This window comes from Myxine glutinosa, chromosome 5 (genome assembly GCF_964187855.1).
Source record: "Myxine glutinosa chromosome 5, kmMyxGlut1.1, whole genome shotgun sequence".
NCBI lineage: Eukaryota > Metazoa > Chordata > Myxini > Myxiniformes > Myxinidae > Myxine > Myxine glutinosa.
Window position 1 is genome coordinate 55,855,367 of NC_136265.1, and position 24,044 is coordinate 55,879,410.

Consider the following 24,044-nt stretch of genomic DNA (forward strand, 5'->3'; position numbering starts at 1 on the left):
TTATACAAATCAGGAGACGACGATGGTTCACAAGAGAGCGGTACTCAATGACAAAGGACGGACTACAACCGAAACAGGCCCGGACAGGCCAGGCACGGAAATGTCAAAACGAAGGTTACTGACCTAGAAAATAATGTATAATCAGTTATGAGGATAGTTAGCTACACAATACGGAAAATTCAGTTCGATTCCGAAAACTTTGAAACTTTGACCTTTGTGACCTTCAGAGGTCAAAGGTCTAAGATTCTGAAATTTGTTGGAAAAGTTGTATTTCATGATGTATGTGATAATATAAGATCATGTACGACATTTCACCCTATCAGGAAGCGAACAATGTAATAAAACCATCAAAAATCGACTTTTCTAAATGTTGTGACCTTGTGACCTTGACCTTGGGGCGAAAATGAAAAATTGAGCTCCGTGGGGCTAGACACATGACATTCACCGAACCAAATATCGAAACCCCTGTCAGATTCCACCAAACCCCTCGGATAAGATGTAGCTTGAACTCGATTACCCCCTAAAAAGACATTTTGTGGACACCATGGGCACCAAAGCCCACAATGGGCGCAATATGCCCACTCGAGGCAGGACACAACGACATCATGATATTGTGGCGGGCACAAGGGGCAATAATTCCGCGCACCAGTGGGGGGCGCGAACGCCCAGGCGGGGACCGATGGCACATGCCCCGCCCTTCGACCGATCGGCCACGCCCGGGGACTAGGCGTGGCCTCGGTACATATATGCGGGCTCTAAGCTCGAGCCCGCTTAGTGCTGCAGTTCGAGCTTTTGAAATAAAGACTCTTTGGTTTTAACAAATGCGTTGTGGCCTACCTCTTTGTCAAACAAGTTGTGTGTGCCCAGCACCACACTTCACTGGTGACCCCGATTTGGTTTAGCCGTCGCTGACCACCGAACGCGCCATGGCCACCAACGCCATCGCAGTAAAACTCCCAGAGTTTTGGGAAGCACAAATCGACGTGTGGTTCGTGCAGGCCGAAGCTCAATTTCAGCTTCGAGGCATAACGGCGGACGAGACCCGTTACTACCACGTGGTCGCCGCCCTCGGGCCCGGCACTGCTGCCCGAGTCGTGTCCATCCTGCGGCACCCGCCGGCCGTCCACAAGTACGAGGCGCTCAAACGTCTCCTCATCGCCACGTTCGGCCTCACTGAGATCGAACGGGCCGACCGCCTCCTGGACCTTCCCTAACTCGGCGACACACGACCATCCGTGCGGATGGATTTTATGCTGTCGCTGCTGGGTGACCAAGCCCCGGATTTCTTATTCTGGGCGCTTTTCCTACGCCAGCTACCTCTACAGGTACGCCTCGCGCTGGCCGGTTCCAAAATAAGGGAACCCCGCGCCCTCGCCGTAGAGGCCAACAAGTTTTTCGTGGCCTGCGACACGCGGTCGAGTTACGGTGCTGCCGTCGTGGATCCCGGGGCAGAGGCTACAGCGTCCCTCGTGGCTGCTGCGGCGCCCCGCCCACCACCACCGCCGCCGAGAACACCGCGGCCGCCGCCGCCGCCCCCGCAATCCTGGTGCTATTACCACGCCAGGTTCAGCCACGAGGCTAAGAAGTGTTGCCCGCCATGCTCTTTTGACAAGTCGGGAAACGCCCGGGCCGGCGCTCGTTAGCGGCCCTGAGCGTCGGCCATTCCGGCAGCCTCCTGTTCATTACGGACACCTTGTCCGGGCGCCGTTTCCTCTGCGATACAGGAGCGCAGGTAAGCGTCCTACCCGCCTCCGCATCCGACAAGCGAACCGCGTGCCGGGGCCCCGCGTTGCTTGCCGCCAACGGTACACCCATACGCACATTCGGAAAGCGCTGCCTCTCCCTGCGGTTCGGAGGGCAGCGCTTTCAATGGTCGTTTGTGACCGCCAGCGTGCCAATGGCATTGCTTGGTGCGGACTTCCTATGTGCAAATGGGTTGTTGATCGACGTGAAGCGCAGACGGCTCGTCCAGGCTGAAACCTTTAGCTCGCTCGCTTGTTCGCTGAGCGGCTCGTTGAGCGGCTCACTGAGCGGCTCACTGAGCGGCTCACCGAGCGGCTTGCCAAGCGGCTTGCTGGAAGGTTCCATCCCGGTGAGTTTCGTTTGCACGCTTCCGGCAGCGGACGACTTTACCCGCCTCCTCGCCAGTTTCCCGGCCCTCACGCGGCCCACCTTCTCAGCGGTGGCCGTTAAACACGGGGTTGAGCACCACATCCCCACGGTCGGGCCGCCGGTCTATGCCTGGGCACGCCGACTCGAGCCCACGAAGCTCGCCGTCGCGAAAGCGGCGTTCGCCACGCTAGAGCGGCTGGGGATCGTACGGCGCTCCAACAGCGCTTGGGCTTCGCCGCTGCACATTGTGCCGAAGCACGGCGGGGGGATGGTGGCCGTGCGGGGACTACCGCCGGCTCAATGATGCCACCACCCCCCACCGCTACCCGGTCCCACACATCCAGGACTTTTCCGCCCGGTTGGCAAACACGACCGTGCTTTCTAAGGTGGACCTAATCCGGGGGTACCATCAGGTCCCCGTCCAACCTGACGACGTCCCGAAGACGGCGTCATCACCCCTTTCGGCTTCTTCAAATTCCTAAGGATGCCCTTCGGGTTGAAGAATGCGGACCAAGCGTTCCAGCGGCTTATGGATAGCGTCTTGCACGACTTACCTTTCCTGTTTGTCTACCTGGACGACATCCTAGTCGCGAGCGCGTCCCGGGAGGAGCACCTGCTCCACCTCCGCACGCTTTTCGAACGCCTGGGCCAGCATGGCCTAATCATCAACCCCGCCAAGTACCGTTTCGGCATTGCCACCATCGACTTCTTGGGGCACCGCATCACCGAGCACGGGGCCGTCCCTTTACCGGCCAAGGTGGAGGTGGTAAGGGATTTTCCGCGGCCACGCACGATCAAGGGGCTCCAGGAGTTCCTGGGCATGGTAAACTTTACCACTGCTTCGTGCCCCACGTCGCCCGGCTCCTCCGCCCCTTGCACGAGGCCCTTCGGGGCAAGCCGGGCAAAGGTGACATCGCATGGTCGGAGCCGATGGCCGTGGCGTTCGCGGGCGCAAAGCTGGCTCTGGCCGACGCCACCATGCTGGCGCACCCAGCGCCCGATCGCCCTCACCACCGACGAGTCAGACTTCGCGGTGGGCGCGGTGCACGAGCAATGGGTGCGTGGTGCTTGGCAACCGCTGGCGTTTTTTAGCCGGCAGCTTCGCCCGCATGAACGCCGGTAGAGCACCTTCGACCGCGAGTTGCTCGGGCTCCACCTGGCGGTCCGACACTTCCGCCATCTGCTGGAGGGCCGCCCGTTCACGGCCTTTGTTGACCACAAGCCCCTTGTGTTCGCGATAGCCAAGGTCGCTGAGCCATGGTCGGCACGGCAGCAGCGCCACCTCTCAGCCGTGTCCGAGTACACGACGGACATCCATCACGTGGCGGGTAAGGACAACCCGGTGGCGGATTGCCTTTCCCGGTCCGTCGTGCACGCGGTCCACCTCGGGGTCGACTATGCCCGGATGGCGGAGGCCCAGACCGCCGACCCCGGCGTCTAGGCCTTGCAGACCGCTGTCACGGGCCTCCGCGTCACAGAGGTGCCGTTCGACGCCGCGGGCACGGCCCTCCTATGCGACGTCTCCCTCGGCCGGCCTCGCCCCATCGTGCCCGCTGGCTGGCAGCGCCCAGTGTTCGACGCCATCCATGGCCTGTCCCACCCTGGCACAAAGGCATCCCAGAAACTCGTCGGGGCGAAGTTCGTCTGGCATGGCCTCAGGAAGGATGTCCGCGACTGGGCCAGGACGTGCCTCGTGTGCCAGCGCGCAAAGGTCCACCGCCACACCCAGGCCCCGTTGGCCCCGTTTGTGGTGCCCGAGCGTCGGTTCGACCACGTGCACGTCGACTTGGTGGGACCTCTGCCCCCCTCGCGAGGGTTCACCCACCTCCTCACCATGGTCGACCGCACCACACGGTGGCCGGAGGCCGTCCCATTGGCGGTGACATCTGCGGCGGAGGTGGCGCAAGCCTTTATCGCCACTTGGGTGGCCCGGTTCGGTGTCCCCTCAGACATCTCGTCCGACCACGGCCCCCAGTTCACCCCGGAGCTCTGGGCCGCGGTGGCGCAAGGGCTCGGGGTGAAACTACACCGCACCACGGCCTACCACCCCCAGGCCAATGGCTTGTGCGAGCGCTTTCATCGCTCCATGAAGGCCGCGCTCAGGGCCAGCCTCCACGACGGCGGCTAGGTCGACAGACTCCCCTGGGTCCTGCTGGGCCTCAGCACAGCGCCCAAGGATGACCTGCGCGCGTCCTCAGCGGAGCTGGTCTTCGGGCAACCACTGCGGGTACCGGGGGAATTTATCCCTGACTCCACGGCCCCTTGGTCCACGGTGCAACAGCGCTCCACCCTTCAGGAGACCGCCCGGAGGTTCGCCCCGGTGCCAACGGCACACCACGGTTGCCGCCTTCCCACGTCGCCCCGGAGCTTCGCACGGCAAAGTACGTGCGCATCCGGCACGACGCCCACCTGGCACCGCTACGGCCCCCGTACGACGGGCCCTTCCGCGTGCTGGAGACCGGGGACAAATTTTTCACGGTCAACATCGGCGGTGCCCCGGATCACATTTCCGTGGACCGCCTCAAGCCGGCCCACCTCGATCCGGACCACCCCCCGCCAGCAGCTCTGCCTCCGCGTCAAGGCCGCACCCCGGCGGTCGGACCCCCGGCACCCCCACCAGCAGCTCTGCCTCCGCGTCAAGGCCGCACCCTGGCGGTCGGACCCCCGGCACCCCCCAGCCCCGCTACCCCCCAGCCCTGCACCCATCGCCAGGGGGCGTTTCGGCCGGGTCATCCGGCTTCCCCGCAAACTCACCCTTCAGGTGCGTGGGAATTCTGGGGGGGGGGGGGCGCGTGTGGCGGGCACAAGGGGCAATAATTCCGCGCACCAGTGGGGGGCGCGAACGCCCAGGCGGGGACCGATGGCACATGCCCCGCCCTTCGACCGATCGGCCACGCCCGGGGAATAGGCGTGGCCTCGGTACATATATGCGGGCTCTAAGCTCGAGCCCGCTTCGTGCTGCAGTTCGAGCTTTCGAAATAAAGACTCTTTGGTTTTAACAAACGCGTTGTGGCCTACCTCTTTGGCAAGCAAGTTGTGTGTGCGCAGCACCACGCTTCAATATCATCCTCCCACCCAAGTTTCATCAAGATCAGATATCATCGGGTTGTTATGCTGCCGACAGACACACAAACACACAGACAGACGCACACACATTACGAATATAGTGGTCACTTGATAACTCATGAACCAAAAATCCAAGGGAAGAGAGGTTGGTTCAAACGTCTCCTCAAAATCGTACATTAACGAAGCTGCTCATGAATCAAAATGTCTGTTCGACCTCCGATTACAACGAACGGAATCGATTAACCGGCACAGGAGATGGACACGATATTTGTTGTATTCTGAAGTATGAAGGAGCAAGCCAAACACCGTAACTCCAAACAGCATAATCAGAGCGATCGTTTAATCCATTCAAACTCAAGCCAGCCACGTCCCGTTCTCTCCCTCTGCGTGATCACGTCATCACGTCATCCGTAGCACACGTGACACATTGTGTTCAAAATATATTGTAATAGACAATGAGACGAGACCCCACAATATTGCACGAGGGAAGCCGATCATGAGATCGACACAATCTTGTACGAGGGAACCAGATCAGGACATCGACGCGATTTTGTACGAGGGAACCAGATCAGGACATCGACACGATCTTGTACGAGGGAACCCTATCAGGATATCGACACAATCTTGTACGAGGGAACCATATCAGGACATCGACACGATCTTGTACGAGGGAACCCGATCAGGAGATCGACACGATCTTGTACGAGGAAACCCTATCAGGAGATCGACACGATCTTGTACGAGGGACCCTGTGATGAAATCGTCATCCAAGTTACGACACTGATGTTATTCGCCTCATGGCTGCTACGCGACCCTTTCTCGGTTCCTATATATATATCAGCGCGGACAGGCGATGTAGATCCATCACCGCGATGTAACTCTAGCGATGTAACTCTAGAGCTTCTCTGGGCTTCCATAGAAAGGTAACGATTCTGCTATATGTATCAAAGCTTTTATAGTCATACCACCTGTCCGCACCTGTATTCACCTGTATGTAATATTAATACAATGTTTATTGGTTTCTCTCTAGATGCTGCTGAGAACGAATTACGATTAAACCTACCTACCTTATGGGTTGCTGTTGTATCTTGATTTTCACAACACTTAATCGTAATTCCTCTCCTGACATCGCTCCTGCACTGCTCGCCTCGGAGAAGAATGCCCAGCGGAGGACCCGTCGAGCTAGCTCCAGCAACGGAGCTCCGACTACTCTCGCTGCCGGCCTGCCTCGAAAGATGGGACGTCGCAAGCCTTTTCGCGGGACCGCGTCGTCAAAGCGCGACCTGCTCTCCTGAGACCCGAACGCCAGAGCAGGTGTGACGGACTCCGGCAGGATGCCTGGAGAACGATGCTACTGGGCAACATCCTGCGGCCAAAACCCCGTCGGAACGACGGACCCGCTTGGAGCCGCCGGCCTACCCGGCCTACCCTACCCGGCCTACCCTACCCGGAGGAGGCGATTCCACCGAGTAGCGAGTGGTCGGAGTGTTTCGGCCCGCGCGGTGGAGGCGATTCCACCGAGCAGCGAGTGGTCGGAGTGTGCCGGCCGTGTGGAGCCATGGCCGACATGGGAGTCGTGATCACTCGCATGGGAATCTCATCTCGGGCCGAGGCACGCAAATCTAGGATGATTCTCTCGGATGGAGCCGTTAGCGTTTCGAGCAACCGAGGCTAGACTCGTACCTTCGGCGCCAAGCGGGTCCGTCGTTCCGACGGGGTTGCGGCCCAGGACATTTCCCAGTGGCCTCCTTCAGCAGGCGCCTTGCCGGAGTCCGTCACGCCTGCTCCGGCGTCCGGGCCCCAGGAGAGCAGTTCGCGCTTTGACGGCGCGGTTCCGCAAAATGCTTGCGCTTCCGGTCCCGTCGAGGTAGACCGGCAGCGAGAGTCGTCGGAGCTCCGTGGCTGGAGCTGGCTCGATGGGCTCTCAGCTGGTCATTCTTCTCCGAGGTGGGCCGCGCAGGAGCATGGAGAATGTCGGGAAACGCTCGTCTGAGATCAGCGTTCATCCGGCCATCGCCAGACTCGTGTCCCACCATTCCCGAAGATCTTGATTGAGATTAAGTGTTGTGGAAATCAACCAGATTCACAACGTGTTCCATATGTATGGTTTAATCTCAATCAGATCTGTACATCATCCTGTAAAGTACATCAAGCAACATACATGTCAGGATCTAGGCATCATATGAGAAGATTGAATATATCAGTCAATGCAAGCAAACCTAGAATATAGGCGGGTACGTACCATTCAATTCTACATGGCATTGTATAATGATGTCGCAGGAGTGGCCTCGAGTCGCGGACGTCCGAGGTCTTATAGACACCGCCCAGCGGTTTAAGGGAGCACCAAACCTGGGTTCAACTTTGGTACAATTTCACCACACAGTGTCAAAACCTTTTTGGTTTTCAACATACACATTTCTATCTTAATTATTAAAACATAAAGAATCCTTAGGAATGCCTTCACTCTCTCCTCCATTTATTTACAAATAAAAACTAACTAAAGTCAATAACACCAACATCATCAACTATATGACCTTTGTCTTCTTCATGTAAATCTCCTCGCTGAACTCATCTCAACCATTTTTAAAATCATTATCTTAGTAAGAGTCGTTAATTCTTTATTTTCCTCTTCGGTGCGTTGAGATTGATTTATTTGCTGTAATACACTCAATCTTTTACGAATCTCACTGATTTCCATCTTTTTCCTCCCTCTCTCTTTGCTCCCTTTCCTCCCTCTCCTCCTTTTCCTTTTTCTCTCTTTCCTCCTTCTCCTTTTTCTCCCTTTCATCCTTCTCCTTTTCTTCCTTTCATCCTTCTCCTTTTTCTCCCTCTCCTCCTTCTCCTTTTTCTCCCTTTCCTCCCTCTCCTCCTTCTCCTTTTTCTCCCTCTCCTCCTTCTCCTTTGTCTCCCTTTCCTCCTTCTCCTCCTTCTCTCTTTCCTCCTTCTCTTCTTCAACTCCTTCCCTTACTACCCTTGAATTTGAACCCCAAAGAATATTATACATATACTCATCTGCATTTTGAGATATTCTTGTATCAATAATTATTTTTCTCATAATAGGATACCAATAAGATTTGTTGATGATTTCTAAAAGAGTTTTATATTTCATAACTTTGAGAAGTTCATTTTTATTTAATATTTTAAACAAGTCTCTATTTGTGGGTTTAGCAATATCAGTATAAGGCCAGTTCTTTATGACAAAATGCCCATGTATATGCTCCAAATCATAAGGTATGTAATACCGAGCATCCTTTTCTTGTAGGTATCCTTGAATACAAAAATTATAATTCTCTTGTAGTCTTCTTCCTGCCATTTATGTATCAGAAATATATGTGAGATTAATATTATGACAGGTAATACCACCCCATCTTACCACTACCAAATCGGTTTGTATTCCTCGGCTTTCTATCCTTATCTCATTACCTTCCTTCTTTGTCATGCTAACCATCGCTATACTATCATATATTTTTCTTTTCTTAAAATCATGTATTTGTTGTTTACTAATTGTACTTCCACATAAATCCTTATCCTCGCCAAGCGGATAATATTCTTCTTTACGAGACTGATTCAAATCATGTAGGTCTTCTAAGTTTATTGAAAAATACCAATTATACCCTAAATCAGGCATATCATACCCCCATTTATTAATTCGCATATGAACTATATGTCCTTCTTTATAAAATTCAATTGTAAGCAGGTAGTTAAATTCAATGAGGAAAGGTGTATGGTCAGTATAACCAGGTGTTGTGGTTGTAAATTTTACTTGTTTAACAAAACGTGCTGTTTTCTTTAAAAATATATATTGTGATAAATCACTGAATCTAATTAAGTCATTCGCATCTGTAGGGTTTGGATAATTGATTAATTTATAAGTATTCTTCATATTAATATTTTTACTTATACTATATTTTTGTCGTTCAGCCTGTGCCTTTGTATAATAATTTGATAAATCAATATCCTGAGAGGATTCCACAAAGATAGAACCATCTTTTCCAACATAAGTCATTTATATTAGATTAAAAATGATATCATAAAAAATTTCATTATTGTTGAGTTGAAATAATACATATAAACATAATTGACCACAACATTTAGAATTAATTTCTTGAACTTGAAATGTTTGATAAACACCATTCTGTAAGAATAGTATTATTTCAACAGGTGGTGGCATACCATAACTATCAAAATAATATTTATCCTGACTATTATGAATACAAACCCAATGAGAACCATTCTGTGTGTCTAAATTCATAATAATATTCTTTGTATTCTTATTTATATGTATTAATTAATCTCTCATACAAATAACCACATTATCAATTTTTAGTGTTTTACAATACTTAGCTAGTTCTATATTTGACGTTGTATTCTTTCCAAATTGTTTAAACCATTTATCCATTTATTTATGAGAAAGATACAATCCATTACCCCGTTTAGTTAGTTTAACACCCGCTTGAGCGATAGAGGCAAGCATATCTCCAACCAACAATCTAGCTTTTTCAGGTAGACTTTCAAGTTTTTGAGCAAAATCTACAATTACACCACTTCCACTAATTTGTTTCTCCAACTTCTTGTAATGTCTTTCCAATTCTTTTTGAGCTTTTAGTTGTGCCTTCCTTTCGTTAGCAGTTTTTACCGCTGCTGAAATACCACCAGTCAATGCTCCCGCCGCACCTAAACCAGCAAATAAAGGAATTAGAAACAGGAGAAATCCTCCTCTTGACTCGTCTATTGAATATTTCTTTAACATAGGTTTTGTCATTTTAATTTTAAGTGAACCAGTATCATTTAGTATCATTTTTGTTGAATTTTGTAAGTGATTCTTCACCATTGGGAGATAGGGCCAAAAACGATACATGGCAGGACACCTCAAAAAGTTATGGATGGATTTGGATGAAACTTGGACAGGTTATGTATGTGACAAATAAGAATATATTCCATTTTGGTGAAGATCTGAATATGGATTCGGATATGAGATTTATATAATTTTTTAAGTGATTCTTCACCACTGAGTGACTTGGCCAACCAGGCGGAGGTATGCTCTCGACTGAGTGCCGTTCTTGTTTCAGTCTGTCATGATTCATTAATTAATTCCGTCATCATCTATCTATAATTCCAGTAATCTCTGTGTGTGTGTGTGTGTGTGTATGTCTGTGTGTCTGTGTGTTTGTCTGTGACCGCTGTTTCTCGACAACCACGGGTCCGATATACTTGAAACTTGCCAGGTATATTGCTGGGGACCTGAGGATGTGCCTTTTCAAGGTTTCATATTAATCGGAGAAGTAGTTACCGAGCTATGTCCAAAAAACGATTCAACCAATCAGAGAGCAGCGAGCTATCACGTGTGCCGAACGTGGCGAGCAGACGCTGCCTCGGACGGCACATTTGAGAGCGTATTCATTTATTTGACGTTGCAATCTGTGTTGATTGTTGTAAGGTACGATCGATTGTAGTACACGTTTATAATAACTCTGCCGATACAGGCCCGATTAACTGCAGCGCCATCCGAGCTGCGGCGTCGGGACGATACATTCATTGTACGGTCACATCACGCACTTACGGGCACGCCCATGGGCCCATGGGCACGCCCATGCATGCATGGGCGAAGACTTTTTTTTTTTTTTTTGGCAAGGAACGGGCACCCACGTACGGGCACGTCCTAGTCTCTCTATAATGCAAGCAATCTCTGTGTGTCTGTGTGTCTGTCTGTGTGTATGTCTGTGACCGCTGTTTCTCGACAACCCCTGGTCTGATCTAAGTGAAACTTGCCAGGTATATTGCTGGGGACCTGAGGATGTGCCTTTTCAAGGTTTGCTATTAATCGGACAAGTGGTTACCAAGTTATGGCCATTTATTTAGCAAACACATACGTTTTGTACGTGAACGAAGGAACAGCGAAGGACGAGAGCGAAGGAATGGCGAAGGACGAGAGCGAAGACCAAAGGAACGATAAAAGTTTTAATTTTTCTTTGCACGTACGGTCAAGCTACAGCGAAGGAACCACGTGTGTGTTTGTTGTTCCCTTCTCTTTGTGCTTTTCCTTGCGATGAAATTGCAAAATGGCAAAATATGTTGGCGCTAATTGAAGAATTGGCCATGAAAACTAATTTGCGATTAATCGTAACTGCGATATGCGAACTTCCGGACAGTGAGGCCTTATTTTTGGTACGTACGTCAACGTACATATGTCCACGTACTTACCTCCCCGCACGTACGGGCACGCACTAGTACTGATATGATTTGCTTATTGTATCGTTTTGCATTCTTTGAAGTAAATTGATTGTATTTCATTTTGTTTGCTTGACATTTTTCGAATCAGGTTGCAAGCTCCCCTGAGCTGCATTGTGGCAGTCCAAACTCTGGAGCCTCCACTGCTTGCATAAAAACAAAAGTTCAAGTTCCCCAAAACCGCTCGGTCAGCTTGCGGGGATAGGACCTAGGGGCGCTGAATATGCCGAGGGCCATGGAGCCGAATTTATTAAATTCTTAAGTGATCTCACTGTTAAACCAGATATCATATATGTCCAATGCACCTGGTTAAAAGGTCATATCCAATTTAGGATTCCTGATTACACTTTCATTTGCAAGGATATATCTAGTGGGGTAGGAGGTGGATGTGGGGTGTTTGTCAGGTTTGGTATTTCTCACAGCGTAACTGACTGATGATTCAATATGTTGAATTGGAATGCAATGTGATCGCAATTCCCTGCTCGAGGGAGACCTTCACCATTGTTAATTTCTACAAGCCTTGCGAGCCACTGAACCCCGATTCTCCACAGGAGGTTTTACGCAGGTGTGAAGGGCCAACCCTCTGGTACAGTGCTTTTAACAGTCACAACACCCTTCGGGGTTCCAAATGTATGGACAGCAATGGGGTTTGTATTGAGAAGATAATTCATGAGTTTGATTTGGTGCTTTTAAATGATGGTAGCGGGACATTTGTGAATTCATCCTCTGAGCAGTCCTCTACCCTCAATCTCACCTATGTCTCCGCTTCTCTAGCAGCAAGGTGTGAATGATAGGTCCTTCCGGACAGCTTGGGTAGCGGCCACCTGCCAGTGGTCACCCAATTCAAATTGGAAAGGGAAGAAGACGATATGGATGGACCCCCTCATGGAATCTTTCCCAGGCTAAATGGGCAAATTTCCCAAAGCGTTGCTCCGAGGTAGTCAAATCTGAGCTCACTCACGAGAATATTGACACCTTAATATTCTTTAAACCGCTTTGTGCACTGCTTTGTTTCCAATTCAACACTCAATGATCGGGGACACCTTATTTCTGATTTTCCATCTCGTACAGACTCTGATATTCTTGTTCCAGTTATCACTACAGAGGGTTGCCAGAATTATTCGTATTTTGGATGCCTCAAAAGCGACTGGTCCTGATGGAATCCCTGTGACTGTGTTGAAGATGTGTTGTCCCAAACTGTCACCGATTCTTGACAAGCCATTCAACATGTGTTGTCTGCTTCAGTGTTTCCTTCATCATAGAAAGTGGATTCTTTTGTCCATGTTTTCAAGGGTGCCGGTGAGCATTCTGAACCAATTAACTATTGCCCCATCAGCATGCTTCCTGTAATAAGGTATTTGAATGCTTCATCAATGAACAACATCTCAGCCATCTGGAGGACAATGAACTTCTCACTGACTGCCAGTTTGGCTTTCACTATTCTCGCTCTACTGGTGATCTGCTATCCTTAATTACGGCTCATCTCAACAAGGCATTAGAGCTCAAGGGTGAAGCTCGATTAGTTGCATTGGATCTCTCAAAAGCCTTTGATAAAGTTTGGCACAAGGGGCTGCTCCACAAGTTTCAGTCATATGGTGCATCTGGAGTGATGCATTCAATCATCTCAGCTTTCCTTACAAATCACAAGATTAAGGTTGTACTTGAGGGTCAATCTTCTCCTCCTTGCTCCATCAATTCTGGTGTTCCACAGGATTCTGTCCTTGGTCACACATTTTTCCTTGTTTATATCAATGATCTTCCTGATAATGTTTTATCTCAGCTAGCCATGTATGCTGATGATTCCTCACTCTGCTGTACATCTGCTGATTCACTGAATGCCACACGTAATGAGGTTGGTGTTTCTCTGGACAATAATTGAGAGAATGTGTTGAAATGGGGGCACGACTGGCTGGTAACCTTCAATGCAAAGAAAACTAAACTGTTGTCCATATCTAGCTCCAGAAACAGGTATTTCCCTTCGGTGCACATGGGGTCTTCAACCTTAACAGATTCATTGGAGCTTCGGCTTCTTGGGCTTGACATGTCTTCTCACCTCCGTTGGGATAAGTACATTTCTGGTATTGCCAAGAGTGCTTCCAAGTGAGTTGGTTGTTTTTATCGAGCACAGAGGTATTTACCTCCTGAGGCTGTTTTGTACCTGTAGAAGGCAACTATACGTCCCCTCATGGAGTACTGTTGGCAGTGGCGTATCGAAGGGGGGAGGGGGGATGGGGGGAGCTATTTTAAAATTCCCCCCCGGGCCCCCAATGGAGGGGGGCCCCCAAATGGATCTCAGGATCTGTATTTTTTTTAATTAAACAAAAAATAAAGGGAGGTCTGGGAGGCCCACTCAAAATACCCTGATGTGAATGAAAACATTTTTTTAAATTCAATAATCGTATCTGGGATCGGGACCTTCTGCACTCTCCTTGTGGGAGCCCAAAACCTTATTTTTTGGCCCAAAACCAAATGTGGCAAGCTGGAGCACCAGCCTGCCACTTATCTTTACTTGATAGGCTCCAGAAACGCATTGTCAACTTGGTTGGTGTGGAGATGTGCGCAGCTCTTCAACCACGCTCTCACCGTAGGTCGATTGCCACTTGGTTTGTTCTGCAGATATTTTCATGGCAAATGTTCTGTTGGACTTTCTGACTTGTTTCCTCCCATTCGAGTGTTTGGATGTAAGACTCGGTTTGCCATCTCCGCACTCACATACACTATAGCCGATCCAAGATGCAGAACGAAGGGCGATGCAGATAGTTTTATCCTTCGTGCTGTCTCACTCTGGAATTCACTACCTGCAACATGCTTCCCATTATCCTACGATCTACATGGTTTTAAGAGGAATGTCAGTTCATACTTCCGACATATTTGAGGTTCAATTGCATTTTACCCAACCTCTGCTACTTCCTGTGTCTCTTGTTATTGTGTCTTCCTGTGTCTCAATATGTTTTCTTGTTATTATATATTTTTATTTTGTATTGCTTTATCTGTATCTTTTTCTAACCTTCTCTAAGCCCCTTCCCTACAGTGGCTGTATGCCTTGTCTGGGATGATATCCATTAAAATATATACATATGTGTTGATATAAATTAAAATGAACTTTTTCAATGCCATATACCACATTGCTCATTAGTGGGCGGCTTAGCCCAAATATTCAAAAGAATTGTGCATTTTGTGAAACAAGCACCAAATTTGGCACAAATGTACATTAATATGTTGCGAACATTTTCAGATATTGGGCCACTTGAAATTCCGTAATTTTTTTTTTCAAATTTTTTCAAATTTCGTAATTTCAAATTTTTCGGGTGACACCGTCACAATTTCGGTCTTCGAGGCCGGCCGATAGGCAAAGTGTGACCGGAAGGGACGAGGTTCTCCTGACCACGTGGCCCTCGATCTGGGAAGCGAGAGGCGTTCCATTAGTGGACGCGCCCCTCACGCCCGACTTTTGGGCGGCCCCGGCAGGCCGTTTGTTTTGACGTTCCGTGACAGGCCCCGCACCCCCACCTCCGGGCCGACTGGAAGCTTGTGCTGAGTACATCATACCTGAACAACTCAGTGAGGCAGAACACAGCAGTGCACACCAGGGTGACCCCTTCAGTGCATAAACCAATTAACCTGTCCACTGCAGGGCATATAGAAATGAAGTTATTTTCTGCATATAATAATAATATAAGTTCAGTTCTATATAACAATTTCTGTTATCACCACTACCACTACAACTACCACTACTACAAGCTTTGTCTGGAATTTTGTGGACTAACAGACAAACAGACATACAGACAAGCTGGGATCAAAACATTACCTCCTTCCACCATTGAGTGTAGAGGTAAACATCATGGAAATTATATCATGCCCTAGATTTAATTCATGCTTACCCGTGTATTTGCTTCACTGGTTCACAAGGTCTTTTGCATACATGTAATTCAGACTCTCGTCTTCATTGCTGACCACACAATGTTCGCAACATATTAATGTACATTTGTGCCAAATTTGGTGCTTTTATCACAAAATGCACAATTCTTTTGAATATTTGGGCTAAGCCGCCCCACTATATCAGCCGGCCTCGAAGACCGAAATTGTGACGGTGTCACCCGAAAAATTTGAAATTACGAAATTTGAAAAAATTTGAAAAAAAAAATTACGGAATTTCAAGTGGCCCAATATCTGAAAATGTTCGCAACATATTAATGTACATTTGTGCCAAATTGGTGCTTGTATCACAAAATGCACAACAGGTTTGCTATGCTGCTACACTACATGGGTCTATCCCTCTTTGTAAAAGTTTTGTCGGTCAGACAATTTAAGTCCCCTGGTGAAATGATGAATGTAAGCAGGCCATCTGGGCCAGGAGGGCCACCTTCAAAAGAGTAAGAAAAATCTCTGCTGCCCCAAGATGCTATCGAGTTGAAAAGGAGAAGAGCTCAAGCCCAGCGGGTAATTAAACGTGCCAAGACAGCTTCTTGGCGTTCCTTCTGCTCATCTATCAGGACGCCTCTCTCCGCTCTGTCCGGAGAAGGGCGAAAGCATGTATGGAAGCAAAAGTGGAGGGAGATCCATCCCCCAACTTGTCTGTGACGAGTTAGTCCACTCGAACTGGGACAAGGCCTTGGAGTCCATTTTTCCAATCTAGTAGGAGACATGCTATTTGACTCGGAGTCCAATGAGGATAAGTCTCATTTCGCCATCCAGCAAAAAGCCATTCTCAGTGATGTTGGTCCTGCTAGCTCCCCACTTAACCAGGACTTCTCGCTGTGAGAACTCAAGCAAGCCATCTCAAGGTCCAAGAATAGTGCTCCTGCCCCCGAATCCCCAACTCATTCAATGTTCAAGCACATGTAAAATAGGGTCTTGGATGTCTGTTATTGTGCTCATCCATAAGGTTTGGTCTTCAGGAATTCTCCCCAGTCCCTGGAAGCATTCCACTTTCAAACCCCATTCTCAAACCAGGTAAAGATCCCACACATCCATCCTCATACCGTACAAAAGCACACATTTGTTATCAGCAAACTAATGGAGACTATGGTGAACAAACGGCTGATTTTCTTCTTGGAAAAAAACAACATGCTGCATCGGTACCACAGTGGATTCAGGAGGAGTCGCTCCTCCACAGGCCATATAGCTTCACTGTCCAATGATATCAGGAAATATCTCACCGATCACAAGTCGTGTTGGGAGTGCTCCTTGACATCCACAAGGACAATGAGACACTCTGGAGGGAAGGTCTTCTGGACAAGTCACTAATGAGGTATCAAGGGCAGAATCTACTGGTGGATCCGGGACTTTCTGTCTGGCAGATCCTTTCAAGTGTGAGTTGGGGTAGTCCCGTCCTCCGTATTTCTCATAGATAATGGCATCCCCCAGGGTAGTCTTTTTACATAATGATCAATGATGTTGCCTTTTCTTCAGAATGTCTGTGCAGTTTTTTTTTGTTTTTTTTGTATACTGAATCGAGGCTCGTGAAAGAGCTGAAAGTCTCTGTTTGCAAACGGCATTGCAATATGGGCCCAGGGCAGGAATCTCACTTACACAGCCAAATCAATCCAGGCTGACATTTTCAGGATCAAGCAATGGACCAAAAAATGGGGCTTCGTTATTTCTGGTTCCAAGTGCAAATTTTGTAATTTTCACCCGCAAGAGGAAGGTAGAAGATGTCATGATAACAATTACCATCAACCTTCGACTATAACGTGCACTTTTTTTTAACCCAAACATCTTTTTAAAGTTAGAGGTGCGTACAAAACATAGGTCTGATTTTTTGTAAGATTTTTTCAGATTGAAACGATACCAAAAGCCAAAATCCTTCTGGGAGAATGTCCTGTGGACAGATGAGAGCAAATTAGAGGTTTTGGGGAAAGCACATCATCTCCATTTTTACAGAAAACAAAATGAAGCCTTCAAAGAAAAGAACACCTTCCCTACAGTCAAACATGGAGGAGGTTCTGTGCTGCCTCTGGCACGAGGTGCCTTTAATGTGTGCCTGGAATCGTGAAATCAGGGGATTACCAAGACATTTTGGAGTGCAATGTTCAACCCAGTGTCAGAAAGCTGGGTCTCCGTCAAAGGTCATGGGTCTTGCAGCAGGACAATGACCCCAACACACTTCAAAAAGTACCCTGGAATGGTTCAAGACAAAACGCTGGACTGTTCTGAAGTGGCCAGCAATGAGTCCAGATCTAAATCCCATTGAACACCTGTGGGAAGATCTGAAAACAGCAGTTGGAAGAAGGCACCCTTCAGATCTTGGAGAACTGGAGCAGTTTGCACAAGAACAGTTGTGTGTCTTCTACACACTCGCTCTGTACATGTCAAATTATGTACTCCACTACCTGGATGTGTTTGTTGTACTCTCGCCCTGTACACTTCGAATCAGGTACTCTCATCACCTTTGCTCTCTCATTACACCTCATTTTCCTGCGGTTTCTGCAATATGTTTTAAGGATAAATCGATCCTGTCTGATTGGTGATTATTCAGATTCATGGGGAGAATGAATATATATTGTTAAATAATGTCTATTTTGGGCACAAAGAAAGATCTTGATGAGAAAACGGGAACACGTGGTTCGGGTCATCCCGCTCTATGGAAAAAATTGCTTTTAATGGATTCATAATTAATTTTATGAAATGCCTCAAAAAAAAATTGTCACAACTACTATTATATAGGGAATGTAGATTTATACAAATCAGGAGACGACGATGGTTCACAAGAGAGCGGTACTCAATGACAAAGGACGGACTACAACCGAAACAGGCCCGGACAGGCCAGGCACGGAAATGTCAAAACGAAGGTTACTGACCTAGAAAATAATGTATAATTGTGGGGCTTCAGGCCCCCCCCTCCCCACTTTGTGCCCCCCCCCCTTTGTGTTCTTATTATTGTTTGACCTATTACCAAGTATGACCAACTATATGCTTTGTTTTAATTGATTGCTGTATCCTTTTAATACTATTATTCATTTTTATCCTTATAAGGAATTATCCCTTACTCTGTGAAAGAAACCAGCAGTATCTTTCTAGCCTCTATCAGAATTTTGGTATGTGGGACCTGAGATCCTCCTCCCAGTATTATGCTAATAATGTTGCAAAATTAACAAAATATAACCAATTTATATGTGTTGCTTTGCTTAAACTTTATATTTCCTGTTAAGAAGTTAAGTTACTGTGCTGGCATATTCTCTTTATTGTTCCTGCTCTAACTGTGGCTCTATTGTATAAAGTTACTAGCCGTTACCACTCAATCAGATCTATACCGACACTTTTACGATCGGCTATCCTTATCTTCATGTGCTTTTCCTGACCTTCAACCAATGTTTATCCAAACTACGGACATGTGTTCATCTGGGCATAAGCCTGGCATGGTCTTCAGTTAAAACCCTTTCTTCCTTACTGAACAAAGGGTGAGATCAAAGAGTGAGCCGCTGAGTCACCCTTTATCTTTCAATTGTGATCGCTATATAAAGCAAAACCCTGTTCAGCTTTTTCGGAGCATCTTGTTGGAACGTTGGTCTTTGGAGCTTCTGTCCGACGTGTTTTGCTCTCCACAAGCTTGTGTGTGTTTGACGAATCAAATAAATATATCAGTTGGTCCTTCTCTCAGTCATGAGTCTTGAGTCCTAAGTCAACGGATCCCGTCAAATGGCGAGCCAGGCAGGAGTCAGCTCGGGCAGACTCGGAACGCGGCTCCAGGTGCGAGTGAGTGGAAAAAAACACCAGCTGGTTTGATTGGTCTGGGTGAGGTGAGCCTTGGGTTTATTTTGTTATAGACTGGGATTTTAGACTAAATTGGAAACCACTCTGTCGCAGAGGTGCCGTCTGCCCGTTCCCTGCTCGAGCCCGATCCTCGAACAAAATTTAAGAACGAGCCATTTTGGGGCTCCGGAGCAACTGACTGTTTATGGATTCGTCGGGGTAACGTTACGGGGGAGTAAGGTGCCCCAAGAAGGCGCCGAGGATAGGGAATAGATTTGTTTCGTAAGGTCCAGTTAGCATACGGAGGGAAGAGTGAGATGATGCGGGCGGGCCTCTTTAAGAGTTAGGTTAGAGAGCTGAGATGAGGCGGGCGAGCCTCTCGGAGTTAGGTTAGAAATCTGTGAAGGCAGGGTGAGCCTCTCAGAAATATCCCAGCATTTTTATTGGAAAATCTTTTGTTGGTGGAGGGAGGCGGCTGTGAGGCGGGCGAGCCTCTCGATGGCCTGAGGAAGCAGGCAAACTAATTGCAGGATACTGCAGGACAAGGCGATTAAGGGAGTAGGTAAGCGAGTCAGCGAGCGACCAATGTCGCTCGTTGAAAATCAAGACCTGTGGAAGGGTTAGGTAGATCAAGCCCCTACCCTCCAAGCCCTAAGCTCTGTCCCAGGGCTTCAGGCAACACCCCCCCCCCCTGCGCAGCGAGCCCCCCCCCCCTGCACCCCACCCCCTGCCTCACCCTTCTCACCCCAACTCACCCCGTCCCAAAATCCCTTTTCCTTTGAATGAAGTGAGACGTATATGAATGAATGGGGATTGTTGCACAAGATGTTGAAATATTGCCTAGGTTGGCAGGGGAGCGGCAGTTGGGAGGTGCATGGTTGGAGTCGGTCCGGTGTTCGTGCGACGCCTGGGAGACTCACTGGTATATGTGAATGAATGCATGGATGTATATTGCAGTGTTGGGATTTGTGTGGAGGCACGAGGGTGCGCGCCGGGACGGGGGGGGGGGGGGGCGGCGTGGCGTCGTCGCGTTGAGTTGGTTGCGCCAGGTCGATCGGCGATCTCTGAATTTAAATCGGATTTTTGTCGTGTGTATTCGTCATTGACGTGTGTGTTTGGCCGATTTATCTGTCTGCATGAAATATGCAAAGGAGATGGGTTTCGGTGTGAAGTTTGGGTAAATCGGTTGCTTGCGGTGCGGGAATCCATGCCGGGAATGTCGATTTTAGCGTCTATCCGAGGGTACGAGCCTGTGGTTTCTGCCGTGCGGCTCCGTGGAAGTTTGGGTATAGAGTTATTGCGCATTCGGGTGGGAGCCGAGCAAGCCGTGAGTCACGTGTGCGCTGTATGGGGGGCCCTAGGTTTGGGGCGGTGGGAGTCAATGAGTTGTTGTTGAGAGGGATTAAAGTGGCATGCTGTCATGGTGTGGAATGATGTTATGGTGTGGACTGCTGTCAGAGGTGCGAAATACACACCTTTGATCTGGCGGGGAGGTATTTTGGTAACCTACTTCCGTGAGTTTCATTGGATGGGAAATGCGAGCCCTGCCGGAATTTGGAATTCGTTGAATTAAAATTCAGAACATGGGATTTGCTCAGAGTGCCGGCGATAACTTGCCTACGCTCAGAGGGGATGTGTCCCGCACAGGAGAAGAACCCTGCTATGAGGTTGCTCGGAGGATGTGTGCCCAAATGCATTGTGGGCCATTGCGACTTTGTTGGATGTCGAACGTTCGTGTCAGACGTTCGTGTGTTTCATGCAGTGTGCTGTGCGCCATGTCAGTATAGTGGGCGTCTTGCGGTGCGGGAATCCATGCCGGGAATGTTGATTTTAGCGTCTATCCGAGGGTACGAGCCTGTGGTTTCTGCCGTGCAGCAGACGTTCGTGTCAGACATTCGTGTCAGACGTTCGTGTCAGACGTTCGTGTGTTTCATGCAGTGTGCTGTGCGCCATGTCAGTATAGTGGGCGTCTGTGACATGCCATGCAATGTCATAAGGAATACGTTGTTTAAGATGGAATTATAAGGGGGAATGCTGAATAAACGTTGATGTAACGTGGAGTATATAAATTGAGGCCATTGACGTGTGTTGGTCGAATGGAGGATTTCAGGACAGTAATGAATTTCCGGTGCCGACCGGAAACCTTATCTACAGTAAAGGAGGTACAGTGTGGATGATGAGATTCAGAGAGATCTCCGAATGAGGTAGATGAGGTTGTCTAGAGCAGATGAAATAGAGAATAGCAGTTGCAAGATCAAGGTACGGATGGGATGCGGAATGGCAGCTGGGACGTAAGGTGCATCGGTACATCTCATCTGTGTTGATCAATGCGCCGGACAACGGGTTTGCTGGCGAGCGATGGTGGTAAGGTTTAGTTATCAAAATGCATGTGGTTCTAAGGGCAGATTATGCGGGACAAGCTGCCTCACAGGCAGATGGGGGAAACATTGGAGACGTGGTGGTTTGGAAAAGATAATGTGGTAGAACGCTCATCCATGGAAGGAGAACGGTCGGGGTTTGATGTGGTTCACGCCGGGCGAATGATGGGTGTTTCGTTTTGTGGATGGGGTGCGTAATATGCATCTTGGGGATGCGTCGGGGCGAAGGGACTCAGAAAGAGATAAAAGAGGGACTTATAGTGACGATGAGGGAATGTCAGATGGTACATGAGGGGTTGACAAAGAGGTTGGACGAGGTGACAGAAGCAATGGAGACGAAAGAACGGGAGGTAAGGACGCACATAGAGACGACTAAGGTAACATTAGAGGAAGAAATTGGGGGGGGCACATGGAAGCGCGTGAGGGGGAGTGTTACAGGGGATGTAACGGAAGAATGCACACCTGTGGTGAGTGTTACGGAGGGTGTAACGGGAGAGTGTGCGCAAGAGGATGTGCGGAAAAGGTATGTAACAGAGGAGTGCATGATTACAGAGTGTGCTGTCAAGAGTAAGGGTGAATGCGCGACCGAGCGTGGTGGTGAGAGTAGTGAGAGTGACACGGAGCACGAGTTGGTTGTGGCAGGTGCGAGAGGATGTACACCTGGAATGAAAGGATGCACACCTGGAATGGTCGAGCGTGTGTGGGAATGCACGCTTGAGTTGGTAGTAGAGCACGTGATTGGGTGTGCGGAGGAGTTGTCACAGAGGAGTGGGCGCGAGGAGATGTGTTGACGAAGTGTGCGAACGACGAGCGTGTGCCAAGGTGTGCTGTGGTCAGGTGTGTAACGAAGCCTGGGAGCGGAATGAGTATACCTGGGAGGATATTGTTCCAGGCACGGAGATGGTAGAGCATGCCTCCCAAGACAGGCTGTGGGGTTTTGGCGGGAGTTCCTGGATGGACCGGTTGGTTGTTGGTCTGGTACATACATCGGGTGGTTGCATTTGTAATGCCTAATGGAGTCTCACTGATTGCCGTTTACCAAGCTGTTAAACGACAGGCTGGGTTATATTGTTGGTTAAAACTGAAATTGTGTACGTAATTAGTGGACAGAAAAATATTGTTGGTACCCTCTTGTTGGTATTGCTGGTCACCGGTCCGGGTGTGTGCCCAGGTGTATTGTGGGTTATCTACGTAGACGGGTAGACGGGTATATGAGTAGACGGGCAGCGGAGTTCTGACCGTATTGGATAATTGAGGTTTGGTGATTATTGGTGATTATTGAGGGTGAACCATAGAGGAGGCCGTTGCAGTAGTCCAGACGGGAGATGATGAAGGCGTGGTTGAGGGTTTCTGCAGCCATGGAGGAGAGGGATGGACGGAGACGGGCGAGGTTTTTCAGGACGGAGACGGGCGATGTTTTTCAGGTGAAAGAAGGCTGTTTCGTGTATTCCGTGTATTGTATTGTGATTGTGTGATTATTATCGTGATTATTGTTTAGTGTATTGTGATCTGTTTAGTGTATTTGTCGAAGATTAGGGTGGCCGTGATGCCAAGATTCCAGATGTGAGGGCAGGTGGATACTGGGAAACCGTCAATGTTGAGGGCAAAGTTATGGGTGGATTTGGTGAGTATTTTTGGGCCAATGAGGATTATTTCAGATTTATCATAGTTAAGTTTGAGGAAGTTGATTTGAAGCCAGGATTTTATTTCAGTTATGCAATTTGTCAGGATAGAGTGGGTGGCGGTGGAGATGGATTTGGTGGAGATGAAAAGCTGGATGTCATCGGTGAAGCAGTGGAATTGGAGACCATGGTGCATTGGCCATGGTGCACGACGGATTAAGTGACTGAGGGGGGATAGGTACAGGATGAAGAGGAGGGGGCCAAGAACTGAACCTTGGGGGCCACCTTGAGGGGGAGCGAATTGTGGTGATTAAGCTGGTGTAGATGCTGTCAATTTTGCTTTGGAAGAATGAAAGGAAGGAGATGCAGTTTTCTACTGTGAATGACTGGGTGGTGGTATTCAGGGGGTTGAGGAGTTTGTTCGTAGTTGTATTTGAGGTTGTTTGTTCACGTTGTAGAGTTTGTTTATTTATTTGTTTGTTTATTTAGTTTGTTTATTGTAGAGAAGAGTGCTTTGGGTTTCCGGAGCCATAGTGGATAATTTGAGAGTGAGAGTTGTAGGCGGAGAGAGTAGAAAGAGGGCATCTTTGTAGTGCTGTAGGTGGTCCTTGTAGGCTTGGGAGTGAATTGTGAGACCTGTTTTATTTATTTATATTTATATTTATTTATTGTGAGACCTTTCAAGTTGGCGAGCACGAGTTTTCATCAAGCGGGGTTCAGGGGTAAACCAGGGAGCAGAATGGGTGAAAGAAACTGATTTGGGTTTTTTATAGGCGCAAGCTGGTCAAGGCGGGATGAGGAGGATGGTGTGATTGACGGTGTCAAAAGCGGCGCTGAGGTGAGGAGGATGAGAATGTTGAGAATGTTGAGGTTGCCGGCGTCAGAGGAGATGAGAAGGTCATTGGTGATTTTGAGGAGAGCAGTTTCAGTACTGTGGTTGGAGCAG

The 24,044-nt window shown here is 48.7% G+C and overlaps 1 protein-coding gene and 1 long non-coding RNA gene across 2 annotated transcripts in view; both read right to left on the bottom strand.

Moving 5' to 3' along the window:
• The window catches only part of LOC137428599 (uncharacterized), a 230,778-nt gene that overhangs the window by 83,731 nt on the left and 123,003 nt on the right, over nucleotides 1-24,044 (bottom strand). The gene's annotated exons all lie outside the window — the stretch shown is intronic.
• LOC144892276 (uncharacterized) lies at nucleotides 7,272-7,548 on the bottom strand. The gene is made up of 2 exons (XR_013623489.1): nucleotides 7,421-7,548; nucleotides 7,272-7,314 (listed from the first exon to the last, which is right to left on the bottom strand). It is a non-coding gene; the product is annotated as an uncharacterized LOC144892276 (long non-coding RNA).